Source organism: Urocitellus parryii, unplaced genomic scaffold (genome assembly GCF_045843805.1).
Source record: "Urocitellus parryii isolate mUroPar1 unplaced genomic scaffold, mUroPar1.hap1 Scaffold_87, whole genome shotgun sequence".
Taxonomy (NCBI): domain Eukaryota; kingdom Metazoa; phylum Chordata; class Mammalia; order Rodentia; family Sciuridae; genus Urocitellus; species Urocitellus parryii.
The window spans coordinates 660,111-686,251 of NW_027554208.1; the positions used below are offsets into that span (position 1 = coordinate 660,111).

At 41.1% G+C, this 26,141-nt stretch overlaps 2 pseudogenes; both read left to right on the top strand.

Moving 5' to 3' along the window:
* Positions 1 to 8,649: 8,649 nt before the first annotated feature.
* LOC144253029 (ribonuclease H1 pseudogene) lies at positions 8,650 to 13,261 on the top strand (annotated as a pseudogene).
* A 5,195-nt stretch (positions 13,262 to 18,456) lies between these two features.
* On the top strand, positions 18,457 to 19,651 carry LOC144253030 (unconventional prefoldin RPB5 interactor pseudogene; annotated as a pseudogene).
* Positions 19,652 to 26,141: the final 6,490 nt, after the last annotated feature.

Here is a 26,141-nt window from a genome sequence, read left to right on the forward strand (position 1 = left end):
GCTAAGCCTGCCCTTCTCAAGGGCTCAGGGACTTGGCTCCTCTGAATTCCCTCCAATTTGTCTCCATCACTCCCATGCCCAGGGACGTTCAGCTGCACTGTGACCTGGACCTCAGAAGACAGGCAGGAGGCATGGGGGTGTGAAGACAGGCAGGAGGCATAGGGGTGGCAATGAGCTGGCTTGCTCCTGATAGATATCAAGGAGGGGAGGACATTTTTTTCTTTCGCAGCCTCCCTCCTTTCTTCTGGATTCTGTAGGGCCAGGAGGTGTCAGGGGGTGGGTAGCCTTAGGCTCCATCAGCAAATGTGTCTGGACATCTCCAGGGTGGGTGATGAAAGGCGTCGGACTTGGTTCCTGCCCAGGAGGATTTGTCAGACCGGTTGCTATGGTTCCAATGTGTTCCTCAGAATTCATGTGTTGGCCCTAATATGGCAGTATTGGGAGGGGAACCCAGAGGGAGGTGTTTGGGTCCATGGGACAGAGCTGTCATGAACAGAAGAATGGGGTCTCGTGGGAGGGAGGAGTTCTCACTTTCGAGGGTCTGGATTAGTTACCACAACGGGGGGTTGTTATAAAGAAGCCTGCTTCTTGTATTCTCCCCATCTGTCGTGTGCCTGCTTGCCCTTTCACTTTCTGCCATGAGCTGAAACAGCACAAGACCCTCATGGGTGCCATGCTCTTACACTTCCCAGCCTCCAAAACCATGAGCCAAAATAAAACTCTTTTCTTTACAAATTACCCAGTCTCAAGTGTTCTGTTATAGCAACAGAAAATGAATCCATAAAAGAGGCCATATTAGTAATAACAGCACTGATAAGAGTAATATGGTACTTTCCCCATGGCAGATACTATCCTAAGTATTGTACACAGATTAATCTTTTCATTTTCACAAGGGCCCTATGGGGTGGTAATTATACTTATCTTCAATTTACAGGCAAGGAAACTGGGGTTCTTGCTCAAAGGTATTCTGTAACTTTCCCTAGGAACTGGATAATGTTCCAGCTGGGATTCTGCACCCAGGGAGGCTGCCTCCAGAGCCTATGCTCCAAACCACTACATTCGACCTGATGGGAGCTAGGCCTGGTGGCACAGGCTTATAGACTGAGCTGCTCAGGAGGTTGAGACAGGAGCATTGCATATTTGAGGCCAGCATCAGCAATGTAGTGAGACTGTTCTCAAAAGAAAATCAAGGGGGCTGGGGATATAGGTTAATGTTGCACCCCCACTATTGCAAAAAGAAAACAAAACAAATAAACCAAAACCCCCAGCCAGGAAAGCTGGCAGAATGTTTGGAGGAGAGACCTATTCTTTCCAACAGGAGACTCGGTGAAGGCTTGCTGGAGGAAGCAGCCCTTGTGATGAGCCTTGCAGGCAGCTGGACCAGGCAGAGAGCTGGGAGAGAACATTCCAGGTGAAGGCAAGAGGAAAAGCCATCACCAGGGAACAGGGCATTGAAAGTCAGGTCCTAAGATCGTAGGGAGCTCAGAGGAAGGAGGAGTTCAAGGGCAGCCTTGCAAGTCAAGGCTGGAAGACAGAGGCTCCTGCAGGTCAGGCAGCAAGAGATGAGCTGGTTCTGTTCTGGAAGGGTGGCAGTGGAGATAGAGTGGTGTCAGGAGATGGCACAGATGACAGTTTGATATAATCTAGTCCCCAAATGGATGTCAGGTGTGAGGGAGAGTGAGGTGCTCAGCAAGGAAGACATGAATGCTGGCACTGGAGCACTGTGGAAGAGGGAAAGGTGGGTGGAATGGGGTGGTTTGTCGTGGATGTGGAGAAGTCGAGGTGCTTGTGGGCCATTCAGAAAGGCTCCCATTTTGGCAAACAAGGAGAGCCCTGTGTGCCCTGAGTGTGGGATTCCTGCATTTCCATAGTGGGAGATGTTTCTGGAAAGGAAGCTGGAGCCTTGAATAACAAGTGAATTATGACTTGATTCAGCAGGCCACAGGGAGCCCATAAGGGCCCTTGAGGAGGGGAGTGGTGTAATCTGATCTGCCTTTCAGGAAGGTCGCTGTGGTGACACTGTGGGAGACAGGCTGCTCAGGAACAGAGAGTGAAGGGAGATGGTGGGGATGGGTATGAAGGGACACACAAGAGAGACATTTTAATGACAGAAAGGGCAGGACCCAGAGAGGGGAAGAGAGGTTAAAAATAATGAGTGATATGCCCTCTGTGGAGAAGGAGCAGGTATACTGGTCAGGGGGGAAATAGAGTGGCTGGCAGTGGGGACAGGGACCATTGAGGTCTGTGGCTTTCTCCCTACTTGTTTGCTCCCCTGGCCACAGGTTTTCATTTGAGGACAGAAGAAATGCTTCCAAAGATAGCACTCCCTCCTGCCAGAGGTTAGAGATCTCCAGAGCCAGGACACTGACACACACCTGCTGCAGGCCTGGGCTCCATAGCTGGGAAGACAGGGTTGGGGCCAGCACTTCCCAAAATATGGGACCATTGCCAGGTTCTGTTTCCAAAGGAATTCCTGGCTGGGGAAACACCAGAAAGCAGTGACTGTGAGGAGGGGAAAGAGCCCACCCATCCCTAAACAGGTCTCAGCATTTACAGAGGGATGGAAGGGGCGTGTTTCAGGCAGCTTTTCACTGCTGTGACTAAAAGGATCCAACCAGAACAACTGTAGGGAGGAAAAGTTTATCTTGAGGCTCACAGTTTGAGGTCTCAGTCTACATACAGCCAGCAACATCATGGTGGAAGAGTATGGTGGAGGGAAGCAGCTAACATGATGTTCAGGAAGCTGACTCTACCTGCCCAATACAATATGTACCCCAAAGCCACACCTGCCATGCCTCCCCACCTCCTGATACCACTCAGTGAATCCCATCAGGGTATTAATCACTGATTGAGTTAAATCTCTCACAACCCAATCATTCCTTCTTTGAACTTCCTTGCATTGTCTCACTCATAAGCTTTTGGAGGACATCTCACATCCAAACCATCACATGGGGTCTTTCCCTAGGAATTAAGCCAGCCAGACTTAGATGTACCACTGTCAGTTACTGTCAAGTCTGGGGCCACACCCCCTCCATGCACACACATACTGAGACGGTCTCAGAGCAGGAAGGACCCTGGCAAATGCTTGAGTCTAGTACCAAAATGTCGACCTTTGGGGAAGCAGATAATTCAGAGACAAGGCACAGGGATGAAGTGACAGAGCTGAGCCTTTATCTCCTGGTTTAGGACTTGCTAGCACAAAGCTCCACCTTCTACAGGGAGGACATAACAAGAGAGATGAAGAAAACGTGGGATGCATCTGTCACCACCTGGAGAGAAGTCATTTCTTCCCTCCTTTTCTGGAGATAGGACTGAGGACTAACTGCAGTCACTGTCATTGCCAGAGCAATTAGACTTTGGCAATCCTTGAGAAATTGAATTTGGCAAAAGTGAAGCAAGATTGAAGGCCAAGAGATAATTCTGAAGAGGCTGAAAGAAAGTGGTGGAACCCACTTAGAGAAACTGGGGTGCCAAATTGGAAGATTGCAGGACCTTGGCTGAGGGTGGAAGGGCTTCTGGGAATGGCTATTAGCTGGAGAAGACAGGAGACAGCAGAGAAATGGAGGGTTGGGGAGGGTGTGGTCCTTGTCTTGCTCTGATTTGGCTTCAGCCCTCAGCTTACCCCCTGGGTCCTATCTCTGTCTGTAGAGATTTCCCTTATATGTTCTAGTTCTAAAGCACTTTGTTCCTCCCAGGACAGCATCCCCTTTCTGATATCCCAATGCATGCAATGCGCACTCCATGGAAACTTGTTGATGCTATAACAGAAATTGACAAGACTGAGGAGCTCCTGATCCTAGGACCTCGACTCCTCCATCAGAAGTTTCCCTAGGGTCCAAGAACACACCCCCACCATGACCTGGCCTGGAATCCCTGAGAGAAGTTGTTGTTGGGCCAGATCCAGAGGATGAGGGCAGGTTGGAGAGCGCAAGGAAGGAACGAGTCACAGAGCAGCTTGCCATCTCCTGTTGAGCAGTAGGAGCCAAGGCAGAACCTCTTCCAACACTGACACTCTGTTTCCAGGTTGTCAACTCCAGCCCAAGGTTATACTCACAGATAGAGGCAACCACAAGCCCAGCCCGTCATCTTGCTTTGCAGTGTCAGACATTCTTTTGAGAGAGGTGACAATGCAGCCTTTGTCTTTCTCCTTCCTCTCTTATTCTCACTTTCCCTGTCCGCTAGCTCTTTAAGTGGTCATTTCCTGGCTTTCCTCCAAAAGGGGAGAAAAAAAAGAAAAAAATAATAATAGGCCACCAAGAGAGGCCACAGAGAGCATTAGGTCAGACCTGTCCTTCTTGTGAACTGGCTCTCCTCTGGGGCCCTGAAGGGAGCAGAGGTGGTGGATATAGTTCCTCTCCTGCTCTCTCCTAGAGGAAGCGGGGGGAAAACGGGTTCCCTTTCCAGTGCCCCAGGGCGTTGCATTTGCAGTAGACAACACCTGGACCCTGGGAAGTGTATTAAGGGTAAGTGAACATTGAGCTGGATTTTTGAAGGTGTCTACCTGCCCAGAAGCAGAAGGATGGATTTGGTGGCAACCCAGGTCACCTGTGAGGTCCAGACTATGGCAGGGGATTTTGAGTAGCAATTTCAAGAACTTAAGGTTCTTCCCTGGGACTCTGAACCAAAAATTCTGCAGAAACTGTTACCCCATCCCATTCTATTACCCTAAGCTTTTAGTCAAATGTTCCTGTGCCTTTGAGGTTCTCCAAAGGTCACTTTATCCATCCCCCAGCCTCCAGGCTGTAAGCCATTTTTCTCCAGCCTGGCTAACTAATCCCTCCCTTGTAAGTTCAGGCATTCTGGTCTCCAAAAAATTTTAGTGGGTGACCATGGCATTGGCCTTGGGCCCTGGAAGCCATGTGTGCCTGCTTCTGAGTGCAGGGTTGGGGTGTTCCAGAGAAGGGGAACAAGGAGCTGCCTGGTAGAGTCAGCTGGGCAGCAGGGCCTTTGGGGAGCAAGTCCCCTCTCCTGTTGAGGATCACTTTATAGGAGAGCCTTTAAGTCTCCTTGGACTTTCCCTGCCTTCCTGGCTGCCTGCCTGCATCTCAATTTCTAAGCTGAGCCCAGGGTCTGGCCTCAGGAGCAACCTGAGTCCCAGCCCCAGGCCTTCTGAGAGCAGCAGAGTCAAATAGCTCCAATCAGCCTTTGGCTGCCTTGCTTCCTGCAGGTGGAAAAACCATCCTATTTATCCCCAAATGGATTCATCTACTCCAACAACAGACAGACACAGAGACACACAAGGAGTTGTAGACATATGTGTAAGACAGTTCCATAGATGCACAGCCTCTCTCTCTCTCTCTCTCTCTCTCTCTCTCTCTCTCTCTCTCTCTCTCATCTCTCTCTCCCTGTCTCTCCCTCCTTTCCTCCAACTGTCACTGCCTCTCTCCATCTGTCTTTGTCTCTCCCCCACCCTCTGTTTCTCCTCTTTCTCTCCCTCCCCCTTTCCCAAGGCCCCCTCTGTCTTTCATTACAGCATTTATCAAAGTGGCCTGACCTCATGTTGTAAAAATATACAGCGTGTAACAAAATCAACCTTAAACTCTCTTCTAAATATATTAAAATAATAGGAATTTTCATCTTCCTGATTGAATTTGCTGCTTGATATTAGAAGCATGCCAGGCCTTTCTGGGCCCAGTCTGGGGCAGGGAGGGGCGGATATTCCCTGCCTGAATCCTCTCTGTTGGTCAAGGGATCAGCTTCCTTGGGTGGTGGGGTCCCAGGGAGGCAGTGAGGCTGTGTTCTAGCCAAGGGACCTTGGGCAGTCACCTCAGTCTGCAGCCTGCACAGTCCACTGAGCATGTGTAGACAAATATCAGGGCTTCTCTGGTCCACATAGCACCTCATCTTAGCCTGGAAACGGTGAACCTTTGTTTCCCATTCCCATCAGCACCAGGGTTCATAAGCCATACTGTGGTAGCTCTCATGCTTTCAAACATCCAATTTCTTGGCCTGTGGGACTACAAGCTTCTTGAGGGCAGGGGCCGTATCTTGTTCTTTCTGTCACCAGGATTCAAAACGGCCTGGTACAGAACAGAGGCTTGGGCGAACATGGGTGGAATGAGCAATTTTGTTCACTAATTTATTCAAGGGGAATTAATGAACACTTAGTATGTTCCAAGTGCTGGGAACCCAACCCAAACCAAAATAGATGTTGAATTCTGCCCTCCTATAGCTGTTATTGTAATGAATAAATAAATGGGCCCACTCAGCTGGTGAGAGGGAGAAATTGTTGCCCTAGATTGGGTTTCCCCTCAAAACCTCCTACTCCCTAGAAAAGCAAATGACAGAACTTGCTAAATATTAGACTCTGCTCCACAGAACTACTGTGTCTGCCTCATTGTGGCTTGCTTAGGCTTGCATAGGAGGCTGATGTCTTCTTGGGGCAACACTGTACAGGCAGAGATGAAGAAAGGACAGGGTTCTGACATAAGACTCCATACTCATTTAGGATTGCAGCTAGGAAATAGGCCTGGCAAGCAGTGAAGGATCATTTCCTAATGGGCAAAGTTCAGTGTCAAAGGGCAGGGACCTGATCAACAGTGGGCCCTGAGCTTACAAAGAGATATAAATGAGACAGGACAATCCTGTGGCAGGAAGGCAGCTACAGGTGGATTTTGTGTCTTGAAGAAGCAATGGTTATCTAAGGAAGAGCCCTAGAGTGTCACATGGAGGTATGAATCCGTTGGTGTAAGCAATGGTGTGCTGGGAAATGTTTAGTAAATTGCTCACTGAGAGAATAAAAAGCCCTAATTTGCAGTGTTTGCCAATTACTATAATATAAATACTCCCAAGATATCTGACTTCAACTTCTGAACATGACATCACTAAATGCCAATTTGGGAAGATCTATGCACAAAGGCCTTGCCATGGGCTGGGTATTGGGATCAGGAATACCATTCTTAGGGAGGGACTTACACTAGGATGGGGATGAGTGTTTGACTGAGGTCATTAATGTCATAGAGTCTGTGCCAGCACTGGCTTGATCTATTGGCTGATTTAGCATTTATAGAGGCAGTAGGACATCAATGCAGTGGTTGGGTCCTAGGGATCAAGGATAGTTGCTGATGTCTGATCCTGAAAATTAAAGCATGCCATGATATGGTGCTTCCTCATGTAGCTGTATGAAATTTTCATGTATTCATTCTTTTGACCTCAAATATACCCTATAACATAACATAGGCAATTCTTATTATCACAATTTTAAGATGAAGATAATGAGGGCTGGGGATGTGGCTCAAGCGGTAGCACGCTCGCCTGGCATGCGTCCGGCCCGGGTTCGATCCTTAGCACCACATGCAGGCAAACATGTTCTCCCTGCCGAAAACTGAAAAAAAAAATGAATATTGAAAAAAATTTAAAAAAATATGAAGATAATGAGACCCAGATGGATTAAATAACTGTCTCATGTCGCTGACTCCATTCTGTTCTCAACCTCCATACTCTACACCTCTAGCCATGATTCTCCGATGTAATCTTCTTGAAATAGATCACTTGCTTTGGCCCAGAGTACCCAACTGAGCATTATGGCCTTGCCTGCTGCTGCTAAATACTTCTTCCAATTCTTTTTCTAGAACCCACCTCCCAGGGGCTATTCCTGGCCTCTTGAAATCTGTAGCCACCCACACCCCCAGAAAACTCAGTTCTAATCTTTATTTTATTTTGTGACTGTGAGATCTGGGATGATGATATCTGTGTTTTGAGGTTAGGGGTAGCTAAGCCTGGGTGGTCTTTAGGAAGAGGGAAGAACTTTCTAGAAGGGGGAAGAAAAGGAGGAGGGTGACAGCTCAAGTCCCACAATTGTCCTCTGCTGCTATTAGCATTGCTGTGACCCCTGCACACAATCAGAGCAGAGTGAGCTGTGACCTGCTGAAGTGTCAACAGGATAAGAGACTCTGAGCTCCTGGGAGTCGCTGCTGGAAAAGCTCATCACCTACAACATGTGTTCATGTGTGCGTGTGCACAGACATGCTTCCATACCCGGACTCAAATGAGAAACTGTATCTGAGTGTGGTGATTGGTTCATGGGGGAGATGCTATGATTGTGTGAGTGAGTAAGAAACATGGACATCCTGGACTCCTGGAATTTACCTGACCTTCTGGAAAACCCCCAGCAGAGGAGGCTTGGCAAGGTCTCCAGGGAAGCCCTGAGAGGGTTCCTTGGGGGGCATGCTGGCTCCAGGAGGGGCTTTCTTGTGACCCAAGGTCACTGGCCCTCTTGTGTCCCCTACTAGACATAAGTCATCAGTCTCCAGCAAATGCCTGGAGAGAGGGGAGGCATTTCCTCTGAATTTTTCTCCACAAAAGGAAGAGACATACAAATGAGGAAAAGCTTGTAAGGAAGCACCAGGGGTGGGCACCTGTCTCGGCCTGCCCTTGGTTGTCCCTGTGGTTGCCTGTGACAACATGATCAATCCCAGTGTCTCAGCTTTGTCACAGAAGCACAGTATAGAGGGAGGAGCATGGCTTAATGTTGGAGTAGGTAGCTTAAGTAGGCATAAGCAATGAGGATTAGGTAGAGGAAATTCAGGCTTTGTCCCAGGGCCACACACAATGGACCAATGCACCACCTGGGGACCACCTTCATGCAGTCAGACATGTCCATGACAGTCTGGAGAAAATGGATATGGTATATGCTGAACAATTTCCAAGATGGCGAAATCTGCACACGTACATTAAGCCATCATGGGAAACTCAGGAACCACCCCAAATACATAATACATGAAAAGGGAGGTTCCCACTCCAAATACCAAAACTCTCCCCATGGGGACCCCAGGTCCTTTCCTCTTATGGAGATCATCCCCTCCACACACCCTGGAGCATTATTTCTATTTCATTGTCATAAAATCATTGTTGTTCGTGGCTGAGTAATATTCCATTGTGTATATTCACCACATTTTCTTTATCCATTTGTCTGTTGAAGGGCACCTAGGTTGGTTTCATAGCTTGGCTGTTGTGAAATGAGCTGCTATAAACATTGATGAAGCTGCATCCATCCTTGCTCCATTGAGTACCTACTCTAGTACTTCAGATGAACTCCCACATACTACTAAGCTTTGGTTTCCTCATCTATAAAAATGGAAATGATTTCCACCCTACAGAACTAAAGGATATGCAAACATCCTGCTCAGTCCTTAATTGTTCCCCTAATTTCCCCTCTGTATAGTCAGACACTAAAAGCAACCTTCTCCAAGGCAAAAATCCAGAGGTCCAGCTGTTCTTCCTCTCCCTAAGCAAGGAGGATGGGGAGGAGCCCTCTATTCAGACTTGAGTCTTTGTTGGTCTCTCCTTCCTTTACGTATCAGCAGATAGTTCACAGGCCCCAAACCCAATGTCTGAAATCCAGCCCTCCTTATTCATACCATACAGCTCAGATGAACTCAGCAGTTTCTTGTCCACAGGCCTGGAAAGATCTCTAGGGACTCAGGTAATCCCCTCTTCCGACATTTTTGCAATACAGGGATTTTTAAAGATACAATCTGTATATCCCACAAAGAAAGCTTAAGACATTTCATCATATATGTGTAGATGCTAGATGTAATCAAGTAGGAGTCCCAAGAAAGGGTGCTTTAGCTGGGCATGGTGGTGTGCACTTGTAATTCCATTGACTCAGGAGGGTGAAGCAAGAGGATCACAAGCTTGAAGGCATCTTCAGCAATTTAGTGAGGCCCTAAGAAACTTAAGGAGGCCCTGTCTCAAAATAAAAATTGAAAGAGGGCTGGGGATATAGCTCAGTGGTTAAACACCCTGGGTTCAATCCCCAGTACAGCCTCCCCCCACCAAAAAATGAAACAAACAAAAAAAAAAAACAGGGTATTTGTCTATTGTGAATTGGTTCTTCCTTTAAGCTTGCTGACATGAGGGACATTTTGTCCTATAGCTCATGTGAAATTTGATGAATTTATAAAAATGAAGCTAGGTCTAGCACAGTGGCACACACATGTAATCTCAGCAATTTGGGGAGCTGAGGCAGGAGGATCACAAGTTTGATGCCAGCCTAGGCAATAAGCAAGACTCAGTCACAAAGTAAAATATAAAAAGGGCTGGGAATGCAGCTCAGTGCTAAAGTCCCTGGGTTCTGTTCCCAGTATAGAAACAAATAGGACCTGGGAGGGGTCAGGTGGCTGGCTGGGAGTCTTGGGGGACTGTTGACATAGATAAGGCTGAAGGGTCCAGGACTGTACCTACAGAGAGTGTAGTAGACTGATGGAGGGTAGGGAGAATTGGAGGGCCTCAGTGGAAAGAGCTCCCATGAGCACCAAGGGGCCTGCAGCCTGCCACTCACCATCTGTACAACTTTGGGCAAGGTATAGAATATTTGGGGGCCTCCATTTCCCCACCTGCAACATGAAGGGTCTGGACTACTGTGTCAGACCGTCTGGGGCTATTGTGAATATGACATGACATGATGCATGGAAAGTGTTCCATGGACCATAAACACTGCACATGCGGAGACAGAGCTAGGCGCCCAGGATGCCTGGGCCTCTGCTCTGGGCCACCTCTTGTGCTGGGAGTGCAGTTCCACACAAGAGCTCCCCCTGGACTGCTGCACTGGGAATGCTTTGGCATCAGGGAGTGGATCTCCTACTTCTCTGTGTGCCCTTCAGTTGCCCTGCACTGGGCTTGGCCGTGCAGACGTAGTCTAGCTACAGTCATTCGCCAAATATACAATCTCATCTGAATCCACACAGCACAAAATGGGACAGTCAGAATTAGGATCTTTTTTTTTTTTTGGTCTGTGACACAAATCCATTCTTGCTTCAAGACACACATCTGCTTTTCTCACTTCTGTATAACTCTCTGTGATGCCTTCGTGACCCACTCTCTGGCTTGGTGGGAAGGACATTGGGTCAAACAGAGAACTCAGAAAGCAGGTTGAAGCCAGGTGTGGTGGTACGCACCTATAATCCTAGCAGATCAGGAGGAGGATCATGAGTTCAAAACCAGCCTCGGCAAATTAGCAAGGCCCTAAGCAACTCAATGAGACCCTGTCTCTAAATAAGATATAAAAAATGGGGCTGGGGATGTAGCTCAGTGTTTAAGTGTGCCTAGGTTCAATCCCCAGTACCACCCTTACCAAAAGAGAGGGGTAGGTGAAAAAAGTTCTGGCCATCCCTGGCTCAAGCTGGATCCCAAATATTCTGTTGGTCACAGGTGACTTTATGTTTCAGATACTGCCAGTGGTAGGAAGGAATGCCTTAGGGGTGATAGGGTATTGAAAGAGGAAAAGGGCAAGTGTTGAGAATATCAGAGAGAGGCACTCACTCGGACCTCCCTTGGTTACCCATTGTACCTAAAAAGCCTTATTCTGAGGAAGTTCTTCCTAATGCTATCCCAAATCCTTCTTGCTGCTATCTAAAACTCCTTTTTTTAAAAAAAAAATGTTATACTTGTTGATGGACAGAATGCCTTTATTTTATTTATTTTTATGCAGTGCTAAGGATTGAACCTAGTGCCTCACACAGGCTAGGCAAGCGCCCCAACACTGAGCTACAGCCCCAGCTCCTACAACTCATTTTTGTCTCATTTTCTTGCCTCTAGGTTTTCATACAAACAATTTCTCACAATCCTTCAGATAACTTCTTTTCAGGGGCCCTTACTAGCAAAGCTTTTATACTCAAGAGTGAGGAGAGTTTACCATCAACTCTACCCAAGGGAGTTAAGAGGGACCTGGGAACAAGAACCCCGGAGTCAGTTTCTGGCTCCAGCTGAAGTCTGTATCCTCTGGACATACTCCCTGTGCTTCAGTTCCCCCCATGGAAAGTGTTCCTCAGGGCCTAGCAAAAGGTTGGTGCTCAAAAAACAGAAGTATAGTCTAGTGATAACATTAACTGCAATTTTTGTTTCTTATAAGTACACAGTAGCTCATTCTGGACCCCCCACCTCAGCCAATTCCACTACAGTTCTTGCCCGCTGCACTTCTGCTGTCCTGCAAATTCTCAGAAACAACTGGTAGTTTCATTATCTGGGCAAACATCAGAAAGATGTTTTCTACAAAAAACCGTTAACTTGTACTCTTGTTTATTTCTCTCATACTTAGTAAGAAATAGGAGAAAATCTGGAAATAGCTCAAGCAAAAAGCAAATGGTCTTCTATAAACCAGAGAGGGATTGCTTTTCTATATGTGAAATGTAAATATTGGCTGTACCTGACATGTGCATTGGGACTGGTAGCATTCTAAGCTTTCTCAGATTTCTTTCTGTTTAATTTTCACAAAATACCCCTGTGAAGTAAGTAGAAATTGTTATTACTTTAACACTGAAAAAAATTAAATGATTTCATAGAAAAAACACAGCTAGTAAGTGAAGAATTCCAAATTGGAATCCAGAATATATTCAACATAAATATACAATATTAAATATTGTTTTTATTTCAAAATCATAAACTTAAGACACAAAATATTAATCATTTTTGTGCAGACGTACTTCTGAGCTTTTAATTTCTGCTTTCACATAATCATTAATATGAACCCTTCCTGAGCTCATGGGGTGTGGTAGAACCTGGAAAGTGATGTGTTTGTGGGCATGAACCTGAGCAATGCAAGGCCTGCTGCCTCTGGCAGGCCTAGTAGCTCTAGTCACACTGCACAGCTGGGCTGCTGTGGGCTAGGAATTTTCTACACCATGCACAGTGGCCACAGGACTGGTGTCATCCTCACCTGAGCAAAAAAATACAGACGTCCAGGAGTCACAGGTGAAAGTCACCAAGCATCTCAGAGAGCCCTTAGATGACTACGAAGAAGAAGTCTCAGAGCTGAGTATGATGTATGTGTGAACAAACCTAGAGCTAGGCCCTGCCCTTGGCAAGGATACATTTTCTTATATGGGAGACTCTGTAGTTGGCTACACCGATGGATGCTGCTCCAGTAATGGACAGAGGAGAGCATGAGCAGCAATTGGCATCTACTGGGGTCCAGGCCATCCTTTAAACATAGGCATTAGACTCCCTGGATGACAGAAAAACTAAGAGCAGAAATCCATGCAGCCTACAAAGCCATGGAACAAGCAAGGCTCAGAACATCAGTAAATTGGTTCTATATATGGACAGTATGTTCACTATAAATAGGATTACTAACTGGGTCCAAGGCTGGAAGAAGAACAGGTGGAAGAGGAGTACAAGGAAGAAGGTGATCAACAAAGAGGAATTTGTGCAGCTGGAGGAGCTCACCCACGGCAGGGATATTCAGTAGATGCATGTTCCTGTTCATTCTGGATTTGTGGGCAATGAAGAGGTCGATAGGTTGGCCAGAGAAGGGGCTCAGTAGTCTCAAGACTGAGTGGAGTCACTTGGGTGCTCTGGAGAAGACTAGCAATGGCTTTTGTTGCTGTCATTTCCTGGATATGCATCAAGACCTTGCAGCAGGAGTGGCTGCAGGAGACAGAGCTGAGCCAGGAGTCACTGTGTCCTATGACGTCTTGGTAAAAAGCACTCCAGGAAGTGTCAGGAAGTGGATATCTTTGATTTCTGGTAATTCTGAGATCCACTGCTTACTGGGCTTAGTATATTTTCATGTGTTTTATTGCAGTTTGGCCCAAAGTGCTTGGGTGTTGTTTTTATAAGAAATCAATGAAACACTGGTTAAAAGATACAGACAGGAACTCAAAAAGAATTGTGGAATAGTTCGTTGACCTTCTGATTTTCAAGGTGGAGTCACCTGCCCTTGTAGTCACTCTGTGCATGTGGCTCACAGGAAGAACTTCAGGTGCCTGATGCTGTGTACACAGGAGACCGTGGCTATGGAAGAATGGCCTCAACTCTTTCAAATGTGTGTGTGTGTGTGTGTGTGTGTGTGTGTGTGTGTGTGTGTGTGTGCAGGGCTGGGGATAGAACCCAGTACCTCACACATGCTCCACAATTACAATTTTGTGCATGTATATGTGTGGTGGGCACTTGGGATTGAACCCAGGGATGCTCTACCCTGAGATATTCCCCCAGACCTTTTTATTTTTTCATTTTGAGAGGTCTTGGTGAGTAGCTAAAATTGACCTTAAACTTGTGATCTTCCCTCAGCATGCTAAGTGCTGGGATTATAGGTATGTGTCACCACTCTTGGCTCAGTTACACCTTTTTTGGTACCAGGGATTGAATCCAGGGCACTTAATCACTGAGCCACATCCCCAGCCTAATTTTATATTTCATTTAGGGACAAGGTCTCACTCAGTTTCTAAGTGCCTTGCTAATCTTCTGAGTCTGGCTTTGAACTAGGGATTCTCCTGCCTCATCCTCCCATATTGCTAGGGTTACAGGTGTGCATCACTATGCCCGGCTCAGTTACAGATTTTAAAGACCAAGATGCATATATCTTTGAAAAGTTTCTTTGGATTTTTTCCTTAAAAATACTGTGTGGGTGCAGGTTAACTCTTCTGTATCTATTGATTTTCTATGTGAATGATCTGTACATGAACAAAAGCGGGGTGTTGAAGTCCCCAGCTGTTATTGGCCTGAAGTCCAGCCCCCTAGACCAAATGGACGTAACAGACATCTATAGAAAGTTCCATCCAACAACTGCCAGATACACATTTGTCTCAATAGTGTGAGGAACATTTTCCAGGATGATCTCATGATAGGCCACAAACAAGTCTCAATAAATTTTAAAAAATTAAAATAAAAATACTGTGTGGGTTTAAAACTAATGTTTGGCATGATCTTTTATTTTTAAATTTTATTTTCCATAAAATAAGAATACAGAAAATCATACACACATACACACACACACACACACACACACACACACACACATACACATGAACCCTTACTCAATAACTCTCTTGGGTAAAAGATTCTAACAGGTAACAGATAGGAAAAGGACACAAATGTCCAAGATTTAGTCATGAGATAAATGTCTAGCATATATCCATGCCCATTAATTTGCTCAACTTGCTTAGTGTTTGTCCTTAAGATTTCAAAAGCTCAAACTATATTTTAATCTCTGAGATATTATGTTAAAGTAGTATTTCACTATTTAGCAGCTCAAAATATGAATAATTTGCAATAATCAAGAAATAATTAAAATATATGTTTCCACTTTTCTGCAATTTTTTGAATTTTTCTGAGCCTGTACTGATGTATCTATAAACAGTACCGAATTCTATCATTTTACTTAATTTTATTAAAATTCTACAATGGAAAAAGATAAGAATAGTTCCTAACAAAATATCCAAAAGTATTTGTGTGTGTGTAGGGGGGGGGTAGGGATTGACCACAGGGCCTTGTGCATGTAAGTCTAGGACTCTACCAACTGAGCTATATCTCCAACCCCTTCAAAAGTATTTCTACCAATTTTAAATTTTAAATAGTGCAAGAAATGAATGGTTAAACATTTTTCTTACATTAAAACTGTAACAGAGAAATGAAAGAATTTTTAGGTAAAAGCTGTTATTAAGTTGCACAGAGATAATGTGTCCTTCTACTTTGACTAATATAAGTAAAAGAATAATGGGATGAGGTTGTGGCTCACTGGTAGAGTGCTAACCTAGCATGTATAATGTCCTAGGTTCAATCCTCAGCACCACATATAAATAAATAAAGTAAAGCTAGAAAAAAGGAAAAAAATAAGATTGCACATAGGCTAGAACTAAATGACCCTGACTTCCTTTCCTGAGGCTCTCAGAAATCCATGTTAGTGAGCATCAGAGACAGTGAGAAAGTAAGTACAGTACATATCCAAATGACAGAGTGTACAGGATTCCAAAGTGGAACCTTTCTGTGAAAGTGGTATACATTTCACTTTTTTATTCAAAAACATGTTAATACACAACCTTCAGATCCTTTAACACTACAGCATTCAGTCTTTCAGTATAGTGCAACTGTCTACTGTTTACCTTAAGTTGCAAAAAGTTTGACTAAGCCACCACTCACCCACTGAAATGACAGAATTCAGGTTTAAGCTGTCAATATGCTTCTACCTACTGCAACCACTACCTAAAAGAACCCCTTCCCCCTTTTGTGTGAATTGTACTTGGGGTCCTATAAATATTGGTTCTAGAAACTATATCTTTAATAAGAAATCCAGCTCTAAATCAAAGAAATTTCAAATAATGATTATAAGATATTGCTAGTTACTTTATTGTAAAGTTTGATTAGCCATTAATAATTTTTTAATGTTTTGGTATAAATTATTGACACATAATAATGAGCTTCATTTTGACATATTCACAAATGCACACAACAGTTTTCTCCATTTTAATCATTAGTACTTCCTCCCTTCCTGCCTCCCCCTGATTCCCTTCCTCTACTGGTCTTTAATAAGTCAATTTTTCTTGTTTTAATAAAAGATATCTTCCTTAAAATATTGTTTTATAAATTTTATGGCATTAAAATATACAGAGCACAGTTACTAACCCCCTAAAACACAAATCAAATTAGAAGAGAGTAGAAAAAAACAAAATTCATTTCCAAAATTTGTGCTGTTAGCAAACTGTTTTTTAAGGTATGACTACACTAAATAGTGATCATCAAGGGCCGGTAAAATATGTGACACTACTGGAACAGGATTAGCACCTTAGGGCTGCTACCGACAAAAAAAAAAATTGTACACAGTTAATGAAAAATTCCTTGAGTTCAAAGAGGCTGTGACCTTATTTCCCTTCCCCATCATGTCATGACACTACTTGACATCATGTTACAAGGAAATAAATTTTGCCTATAAGTACTGCCCAGTGATGTGTACTACCCCTTGAAGAGACTATCAAAATCCAGAGCTAGAAAAGTGGCCTCAAATTATATAAGAGAATAGATAATCTAAGTTCACCTACCTATCCACTGTACCTAACTATCAAGGACATAGATGCAGTCACTCATTTCATTTCCTGTTTCACATTCTCAATAAATCAACTGTGATTTCATAGAGTAGATTGAGGTCACATTCTCATGAGGCTTCACAAAGGTGACTCCAGTGTCCCTCAGGCACACTTTTTACTTCATCCATCCTTAAGTTAAAAGAAGCATGGTCCTTCATGGCCCACAACTTCTTGGGATGGGTCTTCAGTTAATTCATTCCTGATTGGTGAGTGATTTTCCTTCTACTCATAGTACACACCTGGAACCATCCTTCCAATCAAGTCCAGGTTCTCATCTTTAAGTGACAGAAGGACATTTTCTTTGATTGCTTTCTAATCACACAAATCACTCCTTCCTCCCAGTTATACCCCTCCCCACACTCAGTTGCATCCATTACACTTTCTGTCCATGATCTTGCAATTCTCAATCATCTTACTCCCCATTTTAGACATATTCTCTAATTCACTAATTTTAATACCTCCAGTCTAACTCCTCCACCAGGCCTGTCAGACCTCCAACTTTAATTTCATTAATCCTCAAAAACATCATTCCACTAACTTTCCCATGAATCCCCAATCACTCTATCTATGAATAAGTCTAGCCTCTGACTTTCACACAAATTACATTCTCCCCTTGCCAAGAACATGCTTATTTCTCCTGGCAATTGAAACATGCCTTCAGGAGTCACATCTGGTCACATTTTTATAAAAGATTTCCCTTTCTTCCCATTTCATCCTAGATAAGTATTCTGTCAGAACTCCATCTCATACCTATTACTCTCTGTATGTTTAGCTGAAGAACTTATGGTTCAAAGACTAAATACACATTTTAAATCTTTCTTAGTAACTAACTGTAAAATTTGAGTGGTTATAAGTTTATCATAGAGGAATACATATTTTAGTCATTAAGTGCAGGTAGGTTTATCACATAAGATTTCATATTGTCCATCTTTTCAAAACCTCACAATCATTCCTATGTTAATTTCCATCAAAAGTATTTCTCTAGACAAAGAGCGTTATTATAACAATAAGAATAGCTGGCACTAATGAGACATACAGAAAGGAAAAAAAAGAGTTGACTTAAAGAAGTAGATTTAAATGACAACTTACATTTGGAATATAGGTTTAGGGTCTATCTCCAGAGTAAAGGACACATTTGTTTCCTGGCCAGGATAATAAACATACTCTCTCTCTCTGAAGGGTAAAAATTAGACTGCTTTGCTAGTAGCCCCTTAAGAGTAGAGAGTTTTCTAAACTCCAAGTTTCTCAGTTGTGACACAAATACACTGTGTACAAATATCTACAGAGTCACTCAGCACTGCCTGAATCATGGATCTCATAACAGGGGAACTGGTGACAACTTGAAGCTCATACTGTTATGCCCTGAGTCCTAAGTATGTTTTCTCTGATCCAGGAGATTTCTGTCTTTCACCAGCATCTATGTTAACTGTGGCAACCTCTCTAAACTGTGACAGCAGCAGCGGGCGCACAGTGCATGAAGGCAACCAGGAGGACTCTGGGCAGCAGCCGGCCGGGCCGCCTCCATAAACCGGTGCCCCATTCACGGAGGCACCTTCTGATTCTGGAATGTGTGGAAGTTTGTGACACACGCTTCCGCCTTGGCCTTGGTGCTGTTGCGTGCCCTGGAGGTGGTGTGGCTCTGTGAGGAACAGGAAAAGATGTAAGAAAAACAATAAATGGTTTAAAAAAAGTGATGGAAAATTTTTGAATCCAGAGTTAAATTCACAGAAGATTTGGAAAAATGAGTGATGCTGCAGGTGATATTGCTGAGATTAAAAGTGACTTTGAGTTTAAAGCCAAACAACGAATTTCTCAAAAACCTCATTCCAAACAAAATCTTCAAATACTTTTGAAGCAAATTTTGCAAATGAAGTAAAATCTGAGGATATACTTGCTAATAAGAAACTGTGGGCTCGACTTGAAGAATTATAGAGATAAGAATTGCTGGGTGAACTTGATAGTAAGCCTGATACTGTGACTGCAAATGGAGAATACCCAGCCTCTTCTAAAGTGGAGAAGGAAGATCAAAACACAAATGTGAATGTGATACATCAAGAAACAAAGTCCCTTGCCCCCAGCAGTAATCATTAGGATGTTACACATTTAGAACAATTCAATGGACAATTGACTAGTCAGTTGAACTTTTCAGTAAATGGTTCAAGTTTTTGTCAGAGTAATGAAGAAGATGATGAAGACAACAGTCATGATGGTGATAATGAAAATGACCATAATGCTTTAAGGATTGGAGATAATTCTGTACCAAAAATATATTTTTCTCATACGGTTGAACCTAAGAGGATTCGAATAAATACTGGAAAAAAATACCACTTTAAATTCAGTGAAAAGAAAGAAGTCGTCAAACGTAAAGGACAACTCTGGAAGAGTGGTCATTCTGCTCAAGAGCTTCCTACAATCAGGACTCCTGCTGACATTTACAGAGTCTTTGTTGATGTTGTGAATGGAGAATATGTTCCTTGTAAATCTATTCTGAAGTCTCAAAGCAGAGAAAATAGTGTTTTTAGTGATATCAATGAAAGTAGTGCTGCTGAATTTGATAAGAGGATTTTTTGAGGAGTATTAGCTGTGAAAAAGCCAATTGCAGTGACACCAGTGAAAGCATTTTAAAAGAAGAACCACAAGAAAATCATCAGAATAAACTTTTCCCATTATCAGGAGCACCTGAGGCTTTTTCTGGAACTGTAATAGAAAAAGAATTTTTATCCTCTTTAACACCACACCCAGTCATTGCTCATCCTGTACTACTCACCATTCTGGAACAAAAAGAAATTCTGTCAGAAGTATCAGAATGAACTGCCAAAAGGGTTTCAAAGTTCAAAGCTGCCATATTTCAATAGAAAAACTAGGAAATGGGAGTTTACATCCTAAAACCTAGTTGTGAATTTTTAGAATGTATAAGCAAAATATGTTACATGTACTTTGAAATAAGGTGTTTTGAATTAGTTTGGTAGCAAGCTGTCATTCTTATCAGTGATATTACAAAAACCAAAGTAAATGTTGGAATATAGTAATATTCAGCTTGTTTTGTTAATTCTCTTACTACTAAGTTGGCCTTACAATTTTGAATTATTTTTCAAAGAACACAGTTCATACACATTGCTTTTGTGTTTTAAACTAAACACAAGCAGTTTTGTACCAGCTGTGATACTGTGTGTACCTAGCTGCTCCCCAACCAACTTTTTGACAGCATCACTTTTTAGGGCTTCAGTGTGAGTTCACAGATGATAGTTCCCTTGACTTTGACTTCCAAACTTTTCTAGCAGGTATAAATACCTAATTCCAATGTTAAAACACTCACACCAGAAAACATAAAGTGGATTCAGTTTCCCCAAGTAATTCCAGATATAAAATGCAGTGTTTTCTCTGCTGCAGTTCTAAGCCATTACAGGTGCCTGACAAATTGCTGATAAAGAATTTGCTTTGAGTTGGTGATGGTTTCCTTGATACCTAAAAATTTGGACTGCTAATGAGAACATCCACCCAGTAAACACATTTTACCTCACATTTAACCATTCCTATAGTACTCCAGCCTGGGCTTCCAGAAAGCTACTTTTTGGAGAAAATTAAGATGAATCTGTGGCAAAATGCATTTTAAATTGACTAAAAATGATTTAGTTTTACTTATTATATTTCCTCAAAAAAGAGGTTTATAAAACTAAATTCAACTCTTATATAATTTCTTGAATTGTAAACTGAAGTTTTCTGTCCTAAAATGGCATTTATAAAGAAATTTATCAAAATTAATGTGAAAGTTTCAGTCTAAAAACTGTGTCATATATTCTAACAGGTTACAAAAAATGCAAAAAAAGCCAACTCAAAAACAGTTTATACCAAAGAATAAATAGCACAAGTTTTTGTATTATATGTTTCCAGAGTTCAAAAATTATGGTGATATAATTTGCTCAATATAACACCTAAATTTACACTTTGAAGGTTATGAGAAAAGAATTCCTGTTTCATTTCAATAGACATCCTCATGAACATATATAATATTTTAGATTTAAGTGTACATAATTAAATTGCTGCCCATGAAGGTGCAAAAATATTTAAAATGTTGTATTTAAAACATTGATTTGGGTTAATACATTATTGGTATCCAGAAAATAATATGTTTTTACTTTATTACTTGTCTGAATTAAATAAATAAAAGAATGTACACATATGTATAATGTCTCAGCATAACAGCTACTGAGTATTAGCTTAGTTTTTAAATTCTAAATAAATGTGAAAATAGAAATGCATAAATAACTATTTGGGAATACCCATAATAATATTTTTGATTATATTTAACAAATGTATTGTGTGTAAAAACCTGGAAGAAAAATTCACTAAAAAAATATTTTAACCTTAATATAGACCATTTTCTTTAATCAATACATAATATTTGTATAACTGTAAAACAAATTAGCATATTTGTGCTGTTCTTTACCATTTAAAATAAGTAATGATGTATAGGTATTCTCAAATGTTTGGATGTATCTTTTAAACTCCATTAGTAAATTGAGTCTGACATTATTCAATTAAGCCAGTATTTTAAAATACATTCAGGTTGTGGATGATGGGAAATCATGGTGCTCAATGCAGAGCAAGATATTGTATTGGATTTAAAGTTAATTAACATACTTTTGTGACAGAATTTATATAATATTTATCAATTTAGCAGCAGCATGAACCAAAATATCAAGTAGAATTGGGGAGAGAAAAATAAAATTGAAATTTAAAAATCCATAATATTTTCATTTTATTTTCTACAATATGGGAAATAAGACCACTGTTTGCACCAAAACATTGCCATTTGATTCCTGAACAGGAAATTTCAAAGGCAGCAGCTGACCCAAGTGGCCCTATTGAGGACTGAAATGCCCACTTCCAATTTTCCAAGCCAGGGCTCTGGCTAGGCTAGACTATGAAGGGTATGTTTTTCTAATTTGTTCACCCCAGCAGGTGCCTTTTCTTATTTATCCTCCAGAGATAGTGCATTTTCCTAATTGGACAGTCCAGAGTGTATGCTTTTACTATTTTGCACAGAGCACTGGATGCTTGGCCATCCTGCCTCTCTACCCATTGGACTAGGAGCACTGTGAGACCAAGGAGACCCATCTTCAGGGAAGTGATACACACACAAACTGGATCAAAGCCGACAAACTCAGGTTAGAAGGCATGTAATTGAATACGGCATGAAGATGGAAACTGATGAATTGTGCCCATTTTCCATGGAGTCAGCTGAATCTGCAGAGGTACCTTTGTTTTTATAAAACTCTCTGTAAGAGGTCAGTTCCATTTAGAAGTGTTTAATCAATGAGAATTTATTTAAGAAATCACTTATTGTAACATGGGCAGCATTCAAGAAAGTAACAAGTGATGAGTTTACCCAGACACCAGCATCAGTGGAAACATTACCACTATTCTATTGAAGAGGACCAGAAAGAGCAGAGCAGTAGGAAGAGGCTGACATCATGAACTGAATGAGTCATAACCAAAGTGAAGCGCCAGAGAGGATGAGCAGGAAAAAATGCCCTGATTTTTCTCCTTTTGCCCTCTGTTCCTCAGTTTCCTTGCCAAACCCCAAAAGAAGACAGGACAGGGGAGCTCAGGCAACACAACCTTGAGGATCAGACTCTTGGGGCACAGAGGAGAGCAATTGCAAGGTGAGACATTACTACCACAAGATGCAAATTACAACACGGACAACCATTATGTTGGGGACAGGTAGATTTAGTGAGCCTTAATCTATGCTAAGGATTTACCCTCAACCTTATGAAGTCAGTTCTCTTATAATCCTGGTTATACAAATGGAAAAATTAAGGCAAAGAGAAACTAAGTTACTTGTCTTCTATGGTACACAGCCAGTAAGTACACTTTTTGTGGTACACAGCTAGTAAGTACTGCTCTGGGACACATGTTACATAGTATAACATAAAACTAGTGGGACCTTGTCTCAAAATGAAATTAAAAAGGCTAGAGATGTAGCTCAGTGGTAGACTGCTTGTCTAGCATGCAGAAGTTTTAGGGTTTGATCCCTAATAGTATCCCCCTTCCCCAATAAAATGGTTTCAAAATAAATTACAAAGTTAGCCCTAAGAAGGCTTTGCTAAGGAGCATTTTCAACTGAGAAATTCTAGTCTTTATTAGAGTTCAGCTCTGATCGTGACCTTATTTTCAACAGAGGGTCATGGTCTGTGCCATGTGTGAAATCCATGAGAGGTACCCCTAAGCCAACATGTGAGGCCCCTGAACTGAAATCTTGGCTTCACTTAGTGAATATCCTCACCTTCATCCCCCTTTCCTCAAAGTACATACTGTCATGTTAGGTGGCAATACTTAATATTCACTGGGCATTGGGCACATCTTGGGCACTATGCAGAGTATAAGTTGTGCTACTTCTCAATAACTCTATGAAACGAAAGGCAATTTTATACTTGAAGAAACTGAGTTTTAAGGAGATTGAATGATGCAGCCACAAAAGTCCAGCTAGGAAGTTGATCTGACACAAATGGTTTCACTCCTGCACTTAGTCTTTAAGCTACTAGTTCTCTGAGTATAGGAAACAGATGAAAATTTTAAACCAGCCTAGAACTTTGGATAACTCTTCAGGAAAGCTACAGAATAAAGGAGATGAATAAATAGTGTGGGCAAAACAGTGGGGAAGATTTCTCCAGTGGCTCAAGGAGTAATAATTATAAAGGACTCTGGAGAAGAAGTGGGCCAAAAGAGTCATGTAAGGATAATGTAAAAACAGTTGGATTAAGGAATACTGTGTGGAGAAGAATAAATACTAAACTGCAAAACTCAAACTGGAATCTCTGTAAATGGCAGGGACTGGGAATAAAATTTTTGGTTATCATTTTTTTATTTCTTCAATCTCCCAAACTTGTGATGGTTATTAATCTTCTCATTTTTTAAATCGGGATATAACATACAAAGAGAGAAGTATATAATCTTAAATGTTTGACTTAAAGATATGATTTAAATGTTTAACATGTAAAGAAAGCACAATTTTTTATGTTTATATTTGGGCATCCACCATATACATGAATACAGAATATCCACATGCCCCACAGTCTTCCTGGTGGACCTTCCCAGTCAGTTTACTCCAACACCATCCCAGGAAACTACTATTCTAGGTATCTTTTACTGTGGATTGCTTGAGATTCATACAAATGGAAATATAAATATCCTCTTTGTGCACAGCATCTTTTGGTTTTATCTGTGGGGTTATCTGTGGTTCTACAGGGAGCAGTCCATTCTATAACCGTGCTCCATATCCCATGCTGGACATACCACAATTTGTTTACCCACTCTATCATCGATAGACTGGAGGTTAGTTTCCATATCAAGATTATAAATATCCTTGTTAATATCTATGTGGATATAATGACTGCTTTCCATGGGCAGACATCTAAGTTTTGGGTTAGTCATATGTTGAGCTTTAGTATATGACCAGCTTTTTCAAAGATGCCTGAAAATGTAGGCTCCCCAAAACAGCATGCAACAGTTACAATTTCTCTACATTCTTACCAACACAAGCATTTTCCCTTGTTTGAGTGGTACTTTGTATTTTTAATTTGGATTTTCCTGATAAGTAATCATATTTGTCACTTTTTCATATGCTTTTTTACCCATTTGCATATTTTTTGAGGTGTGTTTTCAAGTTCTCCCATTTTTTAAATTAGGTTTTCTTTCTTTTTAATGGATATATTAGAGGACTTAATGTTTTGGATGTGCAAGTTTTGTTGTTTGTATTGCAAATATTTCTTTCCAGTCTGTGACTTGCGTTTTCAATTTCAAAGGGTATATTTTGATTATCAAAGTTTTTGAATTTTAATAAAGTATTATCTTTCAATCATTAATTGTGTTGAATAAGGTTGAATGATTTAAAGAGATCTGAACTGGTACTATTCTTTGTGTAAAAGCTTATTTTTAAATTTAATTGTTTATCAAATGTGTTTAACACATTAAAAATGTACATATTTATGGAGTACCATGTGATGAATAGTTAAATGTATATGTTGTGTAAATACAGATTAAATTTATTTAACATTTATAAAGTGCTTCAGATTTTTCTTTCTTCTTTTGTCAGTCTTGTTGTGCTTTTCAAGGGGTGTTTCCATGTTAGCTAAATGAATTGACATAATGTGATTTAAAATGTTCTTTTAAAATAAATAATATTAAATTAAATGTCCTTTTATGGTATGCCACACAAGTTTTATCTTTTTAAAAAATCATTTTTACCAGTGGTTTATAAATTATATTAATCTCTATTTTTAAAAATTAACTTTGGTTTTCTGTTTCTTCTGTTATTGGTGTATTTTTAATTTCCATTGATTATTCTCTTATCTCCATCAATCTTTCTTTGGCTTTGATCTATGTTGTTCTTTTGACTTCCTGAGAAATATTAAATCACTGATTTTCAACCTTTTATTTTCCCAATATATGTGTTATGGAACAAATATCCCTTTAAAGACTACTTTGGCTATATCTCACAAGTTTTGATGTAATGTTTTTTATTTGGTTAAAACTATGTTCTAATTTATTTTGTGCTTCACTCTTTGACCCATTGGTCTTTGATGTGTATAACAGTCAACAGTCAAGCATGTGGGGATTCCCCAATTACCTTCCAGTGTTGATTTCTAGCTTAATTCCAGTGTGGTCAGTGTGAAAGAAATCCTTATATGATTGAGTATGTGGATATACATTGAGAGTGAGTTTTTGGCCCAGAATATATTTTATTTTGATAGACATTTCATGAACACTGGAGGAAATAGTATATTATTCAATGGCTGGGTGAAGATATGTCTGCAAATCAATTAATTTCAGTCCTTTAATATTGTCACAAAAATAATTATATCAACACTGTGCAACAGAATTATAATATAAGCTACATGTGAAATTTTAAAATATCAGTGGCAATATTTAAAAAGATAAGACTGAAAAATGAATTGATTTAATAATATATTTTATTTGAAACAATTTACATAAAATGTTATCATTACTGTAATTATTCAACATTATATATGAACTACTTTGAATTATGTTCATACAGTCTTCAAAGTTCAGAATGAATTTTATACTTTTAGTGTACCTCAATATAATGCTAAATTTTCATCTGAGTTATTTGATCTAAATTGATTTCATATTATGTCACTTGAAAAAAATATATTTGTATACCTAAGATGCTCAAAATATACTTTAAAATTTTCCAGTAACTTAATTAACTTCTAAATAATTATCTTTCTTTAATTTTCTCACTTACATTGACAAAACTGGTTGAAATTTTCTGAGTTGATTTGAGTTTGAAGCAAAAATCCTGCCATTCAAGGTAAGCAA